The sequence below is a fragment of the Tenrec ecaudatus genome, unplaced genomic scaffold, assembly GCF_050624435.1.
Source record: "Tenrec ecaudatus isolate mTenEca1 unplaced genomic scaffold, mTenEca1.hap1 Scaffold_1219, whole genome shotgun sequence".
NCBI lineage: Eukaryota > Metazoa > Chordata > Mammalia > Afrosoricida > Tenrecidae > Tenrec > Tenrec ecaudatus.
Window position 1 is genome coordinate 59,746 of NW_027457781.1, and position 14,888 is coordinate 74,633.

Genomic DNA, 14,888 nt, shown 5'->3' on the forward strand with positions numbered 1-14,888 from the left:
TAAAATGCTTACATTAAATCAAACTTAAAAGAAATAACTCACTGCCACATGGAGTTGTTTGACTCATACTGACACTGTAAGGACAGGATAGAAGCGCACCAGTGAGTTTCCGAGATTGTAACTCTTTTTTAAGAGTAGAAAGCCTCATCTTTTCCCCGCAGAACAGCTGGTGGTTTTGAAATGCTGTTTCTGGTTAACAGTCCAGCGCATAAACACTGAAAACACTCTCACTTCCATCAAGCCAATGCTGACTCATAGCAAACCCCTGTGGGTTTCCGAGATTGTAATTATTTACAGGAATAGAAACACGGCCTTTTCCCCTCGGAACTACTAGTGGTTTTGAACTGTGGACCATGTAGATCACAGCCCAACAAGTAACCATGCTACCAGGGCTCCATGCATAACCACAGAGATAAATAAATCTGAGATCTGTTGCTATCAACCAGAAACTTAATTGAGAAACCCCATGGAAAACTCTTCTTTGTTTCCTGCTACTACAAGTAAAATCACAGCAGCTTACAAGTACGCAATAGTGCAGCGTCGATTTCTTAACAAAGAACAGTGCCGAAATTTGATGGTTGGTATCAAATTGCTTCTTCCGTCTGATTTTGCTTCATTACTAGGAAGAGAATTAAAGAGAAAATGGATAAATACACTGCAGAACAACAAAAATTTTTAAGTTTTATTGACATGTAACAATTCACATCAAACAATTCAATAGTTATTAAGAATTGTACAAAAAACTGTACAATTACCACTACAATCAATTTTAGAACATTTTCTTATTTCTTGTACTCATTGTTATTAGCTTCCTCTTTCCCACCAACCACCCCTACAATCCCCACAAGAAACCATTAAATCCAGTTCCTGGCACTACAGAACCAAAAAATTAACTTTTCCATGATATTTTTCAAAGGACTGATACACGTACACATTTTTACCTATTTGTACGTAACAGTTTACCTAAGCAAATTGTGCTGCTTCTACTTCAGAACTTTTATTTACACATTACAAGATTAAATTAAGAAAAAGCCAAGTTAACTAACTTGTCAATGCAATGATACTATAATAATTTAATCTCCTTTAACCAGTTGGTATTGTACAGTTTTGCACACTGATTGCTTTCTATTATTTCAAAAGACAAGTGTCCTATTTGTTCACTGAGGTAAGAGAAAACCTGACATCATGGCCCGAAGAAGGTGGTCTTACATGATGTTTCTATTGTATGAGCACTCCGCTTCTAGGAGCACTTCCGAATCCTCACCACACTACTGTAGCTGGACATGGGGTCAGCAGTTTATTCATTCAACAAATATTTGCTATTTCCCCATCTATATTTTTTACTATACTTTAGGGTTTTTTCATATACAGAGGAAGTAGTTTCACCCTATAAAATGCACATCTTCTTAGACACTTGATATGGATCACATTTTAAAACCAGAAGAACAAAAGGAGTAAGTATCTACTTTAGCATTTTAAAGCAATTAGATGAATATAAAAAGGGTCCACCATGCTTTGTTCCACATAATGCACTAGGCCCTGAAAACAGGAAAAATGCACACCCTGTGCTGTTAGGTTTTTCTATCTGCTGTCACTCTATGGGTACCAGATTATGGTCTACATTGTACAAACTAAGCACAAATACACCTAATACCAAGTACTTAAAAACATACATCAAATGTCCTAAACAAAAATCACATTTATAGGTGGGTAAATAAAAAGATTTCTTTTGATATATAATTTAACCAGACATTGCTTACAGTGATTGTTTTCTCAGAAGGACATCAGGAAGATGGGGGACAAATTTTTAAAACAAGAATTTACAAGTGTTATGAATACAAGAAAGTAGTTCAAAGTGGAACACATCCTGGCCCACCAAGCCCTGAGGACGATATTTCCACTCAGAGAAGTCAAAGCACAGAGAGGACCATATGGCCAGTCCACTATGAGACACGATGTACCTCACTGACCCATAGTGCTACCAGGGGACAACACTGGAAACACAGTGTGGGAACTGTGCCCAATCTGACCCCATCACACTGAGGCAAAACACTAAGAGCCATGCAACAGAACAGCAAAGGAAGCAGAGCAAAGAAGTCTTGAGGGAGTACAAAAAATAGACTTTGGGGCCAGAGTGTGCCACCCCATCAGACTCAACTGGAAAACACTCCTAAAGGTCAACAAACAGACCTTGAACTATTTACAGGCTTTTCTTTTTTTTTTTTTTGTCTTTTTTTGGTTTTCTTTTGTTGCTTCGTTTTGCTCTGTCTTGTTTTTTTGTGCATATTATTATCTCTGCAATTCTATCTAGAAAAAATAGGCGGGATAAACAATCTGAAGGAGAAAACAACGGACTGCTGGTTCTGGGGAGATATGGGAGCAGGGGAGGCGGGGGTGGGGGGAAAGGAAGTGGGTGTTAACAAACCTAGGGACAAGGGAACAATAAGTGATTCAAAATCAATGGCCAGGAGGGTGCAGGAGGCCTGGTAGGGCTTGATCAAGAGCAGTATAACCTAGAGGAATTACTGAAATCCAAATGAAGACTGAGCATGATAGTGGGACAAGAAGAAAGCAAAAGGAAATAGAGGAAAGAATTAGGAGTCAAAGAGTATTTAAAGGTCTAAATACAGGTGTGTACATGCCAATATTTATATATGATGATGGAGAAGTAGATCTAATGTGCATGTATTTATAGGTTTAGTATTAAAGGACATTGGGACTCTACTCAAATACTCCCTCAATGCAAGAACACTTTGTTCTATTAAATTGGCATTCCATGATGCTCACCTTCCCTACATGATTGCTGAAGACAAAACAGGTGCATAAGCAAATGTGAAAAAGAAAGCTGATGGTACCAGCTATCAAAAGATATGGCCTCTGGGATCTTAAAGGCTTGAAGATAGAGACCCACATGGATGAAGCACACTAACCTGTGTGATCACGAGGTATCTATAGGAACAGGTACCAGTCATCAAAGAACAAAAAAAATCATCATTGTGAATGAGGGGGAGTGCGGAGTGGAGACTCAAAGTCCATCTGTAGGCAAGTAGACATCCCTTTACAGCAGGGTCACAGGGAGGAGACGAGCCAGTCAGTGTGCAGTATAACACTGATGAAACACGCAAGTTTCCTCTAGTTCTTTAATGCTTCCTCCCCCAATAATCATGATCTCAATTCTACCTTACAAATCCGGGTAGACCAGAGGCTGTACACTGATACAGATAAGAGCCAGAAACACAGGGAATCCAGGGCAGATAAACCCTTCAGGATCAATGAGTGCAGCAATACCAGGAGGGTAAGGGGAAGGTGGGGGAGAAAAGAGGAACCAATGATCCACATATAACCCCCTCCCTGGGGGTGGAAAACAGAAAAGTGGGTGAAGGGAGATATTGGACAGTGTAAGACATGAAAAAAATTTTATAAATTATCAAAGTTTTGTGAGGTAGGGAGGGAGGGAGAAGAAGGGTAAAAAATGAGCGGATACCAAAGACTCAAGAAGAAAGAAAATGTTTTGAGAATGATGATGGCAACAAATGTGCTTGACATAATAGATGGATTTATGGATTGTGCAAAGAGTTAGTTATACAAGGCCCCAATAAAATGATTTAATAAAATAAATAAACCTAACCAAACTCACTACCAAAAAAAAAATTTTCCTGTATCCATTGCTGGTAGGAATGTAAAATGGTATCGCTAATGTAGGTAGTAGTGTCGCAGCTCAACAAAAATCTGATCTACTACACCCAGATTTGAAAAGACATGCAAACAGACTTGTACACCAACATTCCTTGCTATACTATTTGCAATGGGTGAAGATAAGAACCACCTAATGCCCATGAATAGGAAAATGTGATATATATGTGTACACACTACTGCTGCTGCTGATGTTGTTACTCAGCCAATCGGAGAAATGAAGAATTGGCACAATCTACAATATGGATGGGACTCGATGTCATTAAACTAGTGAAAGAAGTCAACCACAGCACGGGACTTGGTTTCAATCTCTTGCCACCAAGAACAGTGGCCCAGAACTACCAGTCTGTTTTAATGCTTCTTTGCTTTTTATGGCAGGTGTGGCTCTGCTGTTGTAAATATTATTGGAACGTTTGCCCTATCACCAACTCCTGTTGTTTCTGTAAATAGTGCTCAGTCACTTAAAGGTTTAATTTACACAAGTCAACAATTCATGTATTGCAGTTCACAGCTGGCCCATACTTGTATAATTTCCCTTTCTCGACAATGTTCTAAATTCTGTAACATTGGCTAAACTAATGACACCATCAAAGTGTACCGGCTACACATTAGACTCCTAAGTGAAACATCAGCAGTTTAAAGTCACCAGCCAAGTCTGTGGGGGAAGGATGAGGCTTTTTACTCCTGTGATGATGTGCAGGCTGGGAGACTCACAGGACAGTTCTACCCTGCCCTATAAAGTTGTCATGCGTCAGCAAGGGGATGATAATTGATAATGTTCTGTAACATAAAATGACAATGATGTCTCTTAGGTGAACCAGAGTCATTTATAAACCATGAGTGGATTTTAGGCTTGTACTTAATTCTAGTCCCAATCTAAGAACAGCTAGTTCTTATGACATGGTCCTGCTTGGTGGTTGCCCTCATGAAGAAATCACTGAAGATATGAGTCTACAGCAAAATGTGGTGAAGAACCTAGATGGTGCCCAGCTATTAGAAAAAATAGTGTTGGGGATTTTAAAGGTTTGTTTTCAAACAAGCAGCCATCTAAGTGGGGTGTCACATGGAAGGAGCCCATCAGCCTGTGTGAACATAATCCAAATCTAAAGGCTGGAATGATATCAAAGCTTAAATTGTGAACAATTGGTTTGTAGAAGGCTATGGTTGTCAGTGGAAGCCCAAAATCCATTTAGAGGGTCCACAAAGAGATCAAGCCTCTTGTGAATTCCCTCTCGTTATAGCTGAGGGATGTGAAGAGCTCTATTATCAGACACTGTAAATCAATATGTCAGACATAGATCAAAATGCAGTATATCTTATTTGATTTTCCTTTGGACCCATTTTAAAGCTGTTTCAATTTAAAAAAAAAGTGAAGGGAAAACACTCATGAAGCAAACCCTTGGAGCCTCACTGTGACCATGGACGAGGGGTGGAGGGCCTCGCTAGCATGCAGAGCGCAGTGGATTCCTGCGGATGCGGTTAGGTTCAAACTCAGCACCCCACCATTTGCTCTCCCTTATGAGCCATCTAAATGTGTTCTAGTTCTTAAGATACTTGTAGCTTTCTTTTGACTGAGGTTTTTGTTTTACTTTCATAGTCTTGTTAGTGTTGTTTTTATTGTTTTCACTGTTTTTCTGTATATAAAATCCAAGATAGGTGAATCAGAGGCAGTAACTGGATTCATGGTTCCTTGGGGCAGGGCAGGGGAGGTGGGGAGGAAATGGGGAGCTAATAACAATGAGTCCAAGAATGAAGAAAATATCTAAACCTGATTATGGTGATGATTCTACAACGATATGTGAATTATATACCAATAAACTGTTAAAAAGTCCATCGCAAATTATATAATTAAATGGTTCAATCATATTAAGAAGAGTTGTACAATCATTACCACAATCGAATTTAGAACATTTTCTTCCTTCTTGTACTCACTGTTATTATTGTACTCACTTCCTTCAAACCGCCCCGGCCACAACTCAGGAACCATTAATCAAGATATTGTCTCAATAGATATACCTACCCTAGATTTCATATACACTAAAACATTTAAAAACAGCAAAAAACCTACTAAAAATAACAAAGTAAAACAAAAGTATCCCAACTGAAAAGATAGAAAATATAAAAAACTAAAATCAATTTAAAATGGGTCAAAAAGGAGATCAATGGCTATGGTGCTAAATTTTAAAGGAATTGCATCTGCAATAATCCACTTTCCAATGCACTCTGCATAACAGCAAGGCTAACCACAACACTTGTCTATGCTCAGAGAGGACTCACAGAGCTTTATCCATACATATTTCCCCTGCACTTTGTTTTTACTGAAGTAAAATGGGTCAAAACAGAGGTCAAATGATATCATGCTTTATTGTAATCATCTCTATAACACTCTCTGTCTGATAGCAAGACTACTGACATCCTTCAACTGAGTCAGAGAGGATTCACCGGAATCTTAAACCACTTGTGTGGAACTTGCAAATGATTTTGGATTTCCACTGTCATCCATATCCTTCTGCAAATCAGGTGTTCACAATTTAAGCTCTAATACTATTCCCTCCTTCATATTTGAGTTTTAATTATTCACACTCCTCTGGTCACAAAGGCTGATGTGCTTCTTCCATGTGGACTTAGGTGATATTTCACTCAGAAGGCTGCTTGTTGAAAAATAAGACCCCCATGCGCCATTCTTTCTAAAAATCATACCATCTAAATTTCTTTACTACACTTTGCTATAGCATCCATATCTTCAGTGAGCATCAAAAAGGGCCAAGTCACAAGAACTAATTCTCATATTGGGCTAGAATTAAATGCAAGTCTAAATCCCATTCATGTTATCTATGGTTTACGTACATCTCTGGTTAATCTTAAGAGACATCATTGTAATTTTATATTAGAGAACATTATCAATCACCCCCAGGGGCACATGGCAATTCTATTGATAGTGTGAACTTTTTGATTAAAGAATCTATAAACGAATGCTGATCAAAAGGGAAAAATTCAAAATTGAATTTCAAATTACCAAGAACTCTAGACTTTCTAGAGCCACGTAAACTGGAAAAACCCAAGTCCTAAAATAATCCTTAAACCAAAAATATCCTCCAAAGTGGGTCACTCCACAAAGAGGTGGGATATGGGATAAGACCATCCACCTGAGGGTCTACACCAAGACAAGGCTGGGGCAAATCCCCACAGAAATGAAAGAACCTTGCCAGGAAATCAAGTTTAGGCCAGGGGAGAGGAACATCACTGATAGTTCTGTTGGCGAGCATGGTAGGTGAATGGGGAGAAATATCCTCACATTGGGAAGGTGTGCTAAACAATGATTGTAGGGAACCTATAGGGACAGATTTTATGTTCCTGGGTAAACACTACAAATATGTCTCTAGCCAAAGCTCAATAAAACATGCCATGGACTAAACACCAAGATGTCACTGGATGCTGACCTTGTGGTACGGTAAACCTTGTGGTCAGCATGGCATCACTCGGGCTACACAAGCGCTTAACACAGAGGCCCAGCAGAATGAACTGAGCCTGGCCTCAAAGGTGCCTGTACCCTTGGACTGAGGACTGGGGTGCTTAGATAGAAGAGGAAGCAGAGTGGCTGCCCTGGACCTGTGGAAGTGATGGTCATTGGACCTTGGGGGGAACCCCATTTGGTTGGAGTCCATCAAAAGGGACTCAGAATCACCATATATTTAGTACCTTGATGCTCCCCTCTCAGTGATATGACTGGCTTTGATCTGTTGGGCAGGGATTTAAACTTGGAAGAATTGATCCAGGATGTTTCCCCTGGCATCGATCCCCCCTGCTTAGGGTAAACAGAATTCAACTGAATATGAGATCTAACTGTGTGGAGCAACAACTCATGGGTTTCGGCTCAAGTTAGAACTGTACTTGCAGACTCCTCAAACCTACAGCAGAATGATGTGTCATCGGAAAACTTGATGGTGTTGCCAGTGCAATCATCTTATACTCCAGGGGGAATGATTGACAATGTGTTACTTTTCTGTTTCTATGGGTTTTTTTCCTTGCCTTTCATTTGCTTGTTTTGTTTGTGTTTGTCTTTAGTTGTCTGCTAGTTGTTTTGCTGCTGTTGGTGGGGTAGTTGGTCTTACAGGGTATTAATTTGTCATAGTATGGCTGTCAAAGTAAACCCGAGCTATGCATATCCCAGGGACAAGCAGATGGATTCTGGCCCCAATTTAACTTTAGTCCCAATCCAAAGACAGTTAGTTTGGATAACATGGCCTTGCCCACCTCATGTAATGATCACTGAAGATAAGGGTGCTATAGCTAAGTGTGGTGAAGAAAACAAATGGTGCTCACTATCAATCGGAATAGTGTGTGGAGTCTTAAATTCAAACAAGTAGTCATCTAAACGAGGAGTGAACTATGTCCACAAAGAAGAAGCACACCAGCTTGCGTGACCCAAAGGCACGCAAAACAAAATTCAAAAATGACAAAGGGAAAAGTATCAGAGCCCAAATTTCGAAGACCCAATTTATAGAATGCTATAGAAGATAGGGGGGCCCCAAACCCATCTGCAGAGTATCTAGTCAGATTAAGCCACCAGCAGATCCCCTCTAGTCACAGGAAAGTGTCTCGAACAGCTTTTCTATCAGATAGAGATCATTGTAAGTGTGATTATGCTGGAATGAACTGGATACATGGTCAGATGACCTCCCTTCTAACCTGAACTTGTTCTTGGTCAGTGGTTTTCAACCTTCCTAATATACATTTACTACAGTCCCTCATATTGTGGTGACCCCCCCAACCATAAAATTATTTTTGTTGCTACTTCATAACTGTAATTTTGCTACTGTTATGAATCGTCATGTAAAACCTGATAAGCAGGAAGTATTTTCATTGTTACAATTTGAACACAATTAAAGCAGAGTGATTAATCACAAAAACATTTTCTATTGTGAAAGACTAATTTCTAACTACAAATGAAATTAATTTTGTTGTAAAGCATAGTGTAGCATGGGTAACAGTTTTCACGCCAGTTACTCGTATGTGGGCATATCTGCATATGGGCAGCCCTGCCTAGAGACAGCTAGAGGAACAGTGTCTTGGTTCCTAAGACCATTGGAAATGTGTTTTCAGGTCTTAGGTGACTCCTGTGAAAGGGTTGTTTGACCCCCAACGGGTAGTAACCAACAGGTTGACAACTGCTGTTTAGGTGAGAGCATTTCTTGCTTGTTCTAAGACAAGGTGGTCTTTTCTTTCTTACTCATTATTTGTAATTTTATCTCTAAAGAATTGATTGTGTTAATGATTATGTAAGTCTTCTTGATATGACTGAACTATTGAATTGTGTGATATATGTGGATTAAGTACCAATAAAACTGTTTTAAAAAAGGCTCAGAAACCCACACAGGCAGTCTATCCTGTCCCATAGAGTCACTATGAGTCGGCATTGACTCAATGGCAGTGAGCTTGGTTTGTTTTTTGACCAAATCACAGGGCACTATTACTTTGTCTTACAGCTCAAATTCTTCACTGTGCCAAATCCCAGGCTGAACTTTTACTATCTGTAAATCTAGAAACCTTTTGAGCTTTCTGCAGCACTAGTTCTGTATAAACTCCACTCCAACTATGAATAATCTCTACTGCGCCGATACTCAAACCAAACTCTGCCAGTGAGTTGATTTCCACCCAAAGCAGTTCTGCCCATAGGACAGGGTAGAACTGCCCCTCTGGATTTTTAAGACTGTCACTTTATAGGAGTAGAAAGCTTCATCTTTCCTCCTCAGAGTAGCTGATGGTTCCAAACAGCTGATCTTGCAGTCAGCAGCCCAACATGTAGCTATCATGTTGTCTATTGTCTATACTGCCTACTATATATTGTCTATTCTCTTTACTCAATGCATTAAAACATCTATTAATTTTTTAAAAAAGTAAAATGTATGTATTCCACTTTGTTAGTGCTTTTACTCACTTGTATCTCAATTTGGGTCTATCCTAATTCCGTCATATCAATCAACCAACAAATATGCATTAAAGCACCCAAAATGCAGATATAACAATAAGCAATATTAAGTCCTTTAGAGCTGGGCTAAATTATATAGTTAGAATATAATCAGGTGCACAGAGATTAAAAAAACCCCAAATATGATGCAAAATCAACTAGCTAATATTATTTCTAATTAATTCTTAACTCTGATAACTTAAAAAAAATCTTATGAAAACTTACACATCGGATTGGTTTTGTTCATATAAAGCCTTCATCTCCTCCAGAATTTGTCTGAGTCCATCCTCCTGGAATATATAAACTGCTTTTGATATATATCCATGGATTCCCCAATGCATTCAATTAATCCCCTAAATCTATCTGTACTACATTTATCCTCAATTTATATATATAATTTATTTAAAATCCATAGCCATTGCATAAATTCTGGCTATTTATGTACCTATATCAAAAATAAAGGCTTAATCGAGCATGAAAGTACACATTTTCACTGCAAAAACAACAAATACAAGTTTTAAAATATTTCTCCCAATTTTTTCCCCCAAAGACACAGTTTTGGTTTGTATTGCAAGAAAAGAAAAGCCAAAGGAATTTTTCCTACCATCTACCTTAAGATAGAAATTTTTCACTTAGACAAATAAAATGTTTTAATTCTAAAATTCATAAATGTTAATAAGATAGTTGACCATTTGAAAAGAAGTGACACCACATATTCTTTCAGCCAAAATACAGTCTTGGGTTCAACCAACCCTGTAGCCAATTATATGTTGAAAATGTCTGATGATGATGAATAGCCTTGTTTACTCTTGATGTCATTTATTACCCATTTCATCTCCACAATTCTAAAAGTTACAAGTCCTGCTAGTCTTCAATCACTTAAAAAACTCATTTATCAATATCTGTAGAATTGAGTTTCAATCATCCACATTTCTCACCACTAGCTCATCTCTCTGCCTCCATTAGTTCTTCTCTTCTGATGCATTTTCCATATTGCCAATAACCAAAACCACTTCCATTAAGTACATTTTGATTAAATGACCCTATAGGACGGAGAAAATTGCTCCCTATGGTTTACACAGCTGTAAATCTTTACAGAAGCGGCTATCTTTCTCCCTTAGAATGGCTGGTGTGTTTGAATTGCTGACCATTAGGCTAGCAGCCCAATGCATAACTCCAGGCCTCATTTTACTGCCAATAAGTACTCCAAAATATAAAAACATCCCGCCACACCCCTACCTGAAAACCTCTACCTGATTCCAAATGCCTGTGGAATAATGCCGAAGTTTTTCTAATCCTAGAACCCACCATTGACATCTCCATACATAACCTTTCCAGTTGTGATCATGAGTCTTAAGCCATTGTTTATCACCTGCCTGTGTGAGGGCTAATACTTCATACAAGGCTCGAACACCCACTCCCAACCCCCCAGTAGCATTTCTCTTTATGCTCCCATCTACGCAACACCAGTTTCACTTACCACATTGCATTCTATTCACTTGTGTTTCTTGGTCCTCTCACTGACATCTATCTAGTTGCTGCCCTATGATTGTTTACTACGATGCTTAAACGTACAGGCTCTTGAGCCAGACTTCCAGGGTTCAAGCTCTAGCTCTGCTCTTTACTGGCTATATCACCACTGACAAATCTCCTAACTTCAATTCTCCACTCACATGTTTGAGGTGGGGGGAGACAGCTCAGATCTCACACAATTATGAGGAGAGACAATTGCAAGCTAAGTGCTGAACATCATTCCTACTTCCATGTTATTGTAGTGGACAAATAATCATAACAGTAACAATACGACTGTTAGCACTATTATTATTTCTTGTAGAAACAGCATACAGGGACTCAGCCCTGGGTGTGTCAGGTACAGTTCCTCACTACACCAAGAGCTCTGTACCATCATCATGCCCATTTTTGTTGGTGAGAACACTGGACGCACAGAAAGCCTGAGTCCACAGTGATCGAACAGAGTATGAATCTCAGTCTGGCACCAGAGGCCTACTTCATCATCACATTTTGCTCACTGAGTGCGTGCGCGCACACTAACGCGCATAAAACGCTAGATCCAATAAAAACGACTGGTTCTGTGGGTTTCTGAGGCTGTCAATCTTTAAAAGAACAGAAAGCTTCCAGCTTTCTTCGGCAGAATGGAGGTGGATTCGAATTTACTTTAGTTCGTATTGGCTAAGCAAAGGAAAAGCAACAAAGCTAAAAATGAAGCAAAATGGAAGGAAGTAGACTTTGAGGAAGCGCAATTGCTGAGTTGTACAGTAACTTCCTTCTTTCTCCCACAGTAACCTTTTGTTATGCTGTTACTTTCCCTTCCAGAACTTGGCTCACACCCTCAGGGGAATCTGAAGCAAACCGCGAAAAGAGCAGCCCAGGGGAGATCCCGCTCACCCTCCAGCCCCTTTCAGCCAAGCTCCCCGGACCTCCATCCCGCCCTCTGCCTTCCAGCCCGTCATATTAAAGGCGGGCAGCTGCCCTTCTGGCGTGTGGTGCAGTTCGCGGACCACCTCCGTCGCCTTTTCACAGAACATGGCGGGTAGACCTGGTACCGGGACCTCCTTGTCGGCCGCCCACTTGACCGAAGAGTCTGCGGGCTCCCTGCAGCCTAGTTCGCGCCGCGCTTATTAGCACAGGTCTAGGAAATCGCCTGCGCTTTGGCGAAAAAATCCCCAACCAATGGGAAGGCAAGGACGCAGGTTGCATGGCTACGGTGGTTGCAAAGGGACAATTCCATACGCGGTAGAGAAATATGACCGGAAGTGGGTAGGCGGTGACCGGTGCCTTCTTCCGGTGGAACGCGGCCCTCCGGAAAGAGTCCTTGGGGTTCCATTTGACTTTATCCATGAGGTGAGACGAATTTTCCAATACTAATCTGAGCACATAGTTTAGGGAGCAGCATAGCTTGGAATAGATGTACCACCCACACCCCCCGAAACTTCCTCTTTTCCCTTTTTTAAAAATAAAAATCATTCTATTGAGGGCTCATATAACTATCCATATGTACATACATTGTGTCACGCTCATTTGTACATTTTTGATATCATTCTCAAAACATTTGCTTTCTCCTTACTCCCTTTATATCAGCTCCTCACTTTTTCCCCTGCTTCATGGAACCTTGATCATTTATCAATTATTTTGTCATGTCTTACAGTGCCCACATCTCCCTTCATCCACTTTTCTGTTGTGCAACTCCATGGAGGGGGTTATATGTAAATCCTTGTAATCAGTCGCCCCCCTTTTTTTTTATATCATTTTATTGGGGGCTTGTACAACCCTTATCACAATCAATACATCATTCCATTGTGTTTAGGACATTTGTGCATTTGTTGACCTCATCATTCTCAACACATTTCCTTTCTAATTGAGCCCTTGGTATCAGCTCCTCGTTTTTCTATCTCCCTCCCTACCCCCTCCCTCCTAAACCCTTGTTAATATTGATAGGTTTAGAATTAAGGTAGCAGATGGACATTGGACCTCCACTTCTTTTCTCCCTCAATTGCAAGAACACTTTGTTCTATTGAACTGGCATGCCGTGATGCTCACCTTATGAATTAAGGACATCAGGTATAATGAATAACTATACAGACAACTTACAACAAAGATACAAGAGATCAAGTAAAACTAGGTAATCTTGGAACCTTGAGCTTCAGAAGAAATTATAGAAAAGTGGACTAAAAACTAACTAGAAGATGAAGGGAAACAAAAGTGGTGCAAGAACAGACAGGTGAATTGTCAGCTAGCCTGACGCATTCCATCCAGACAGAAGCCTGGCACATTGGTAGCTGGCACTAAGAAAGGATCCTCACTTGTTTCCCACACCCTCCTGATATCACAATTGCCAACCCCTACCTTCACCCATACACCAGACAGAGATATCCTTGTAAGTCCATTTCTGCTTGAAGACAAAGCTATGCCCTCATGGTTTAACATCCCCATGCCTAGAGATGGATTATCACCCCCATGCCCAGAAATGCTTGAGATTCTCCTCAAAGCACTAGCAAAAAATACAATGCTGGATCCCTCGCTGCTCTTGGACACGTGGAAAGTTCCCCCATGATTAGCCATTCTGACCCAGCTGCTTCTCTACCAGAAAGAATCCCCTCAGCTATCACCTAAGCTGTAAAAACGCCCTACTGGATCAGGTGCGTGGACCACAGAAAACAGATAGGCCTGCCAAGCTCCATCTGGAATCAATATTCAACCCCCTAGAGGCTGTGACCTATACAAAAAGGTCCTCACCCCAAGTTTTCTCTTTGTTTTTCCTTTTCCTTCACTTCCTTTTATTTATTTTAATCACTTCTGCACTCTGCTTTCTTCTTTATTTCTGCTTCTACTTCTATTCTTTCCATTTTAATTTACTTTTCCAGTTCCCTTCCTTTCCTTTTTTATGTTTTGATTAGCTTCTCTTTTATTTTTCTCTACCTTGGATTTTGACACACACACACACACACACACACACACACACACACACACACTTCTAGTTATTAAATTCCTTTCACTTGCTCTTGTTTGTCCGCTGTCTCTTGCTGGTTTCTTTTTCAAAAATTATTTCTTCGTTGGCAATTTTTTTTGTCCCTTCCTGTTCTACCTGACAGTGGACAGCAATCGCAGGCCTAGCCACCTCTATGACTGTAGTCATACCTATACAGTGACAGACACTACATACTCCTGTACCACCTGATCATCTTTACGTAAGTGAGACCACCAAACAAACCATTGCTAACTGTGCTATAATAACAACAAACAGTACTACACACATTCTCAAATTATCCTTTACAACAACCAGTAGATAGGTGGAGTGTCTGCAGTCTCAAGATACTAAGATCAATTAAACACAAAAACACTAATACTACAACATCTCAGTGGCAAAGACAATTTAAGTTTATATGAAGAAACAAGACAGAACAGCTGAAGCACATGACCAATATAGAGCTAGAAGACCTTTTTTCAGGAAGAAAAGGCATTGAAATTACCTGATAAACTATTAAAAATTATACTTTTATACTATCAATGAACCGGGAGAAAGGAAAGATTGCGAAGCTAAAGAAAAATTGAACACACACACACACACTAGAGTAATTCAGGAAAGCACTAAAATAACACATCAATTGAAACTAGAAACCGTACACCACAGCAAAGAGAAATTCAGAAGATTAATACTAAGATGAGAGAAACAGATAACGCATTAGAAGAGCAAAGGACTTTGCGAGTA

The 14,888-nt window shown here is 39.9% G+C and overlaps 1 long non-coding RNA gene across 1 annotated transcript; it reads right to left on the reverse strand.

Annotated features, from left to right (window-relative positions):
• Positions 1-534: 534 nt before the first annotated feature.
• On the reverse strand, positions 535-12,318 carry LOC142435990 (uncharacterized). Its single transcript, XR_012781700.1, has 3 exons — positions 12,100-12,318; positions 9,887-9,951; positions 535-619 (listed from the first exon to the last, which is right to left on the reverse strand). It is a non-coding gene; the product is annotated as an uncharacterized LOC142435990 (long non-coding RNA).
• Positions 12,319-14,888: the final 2,570 nt, after the last annotated feature.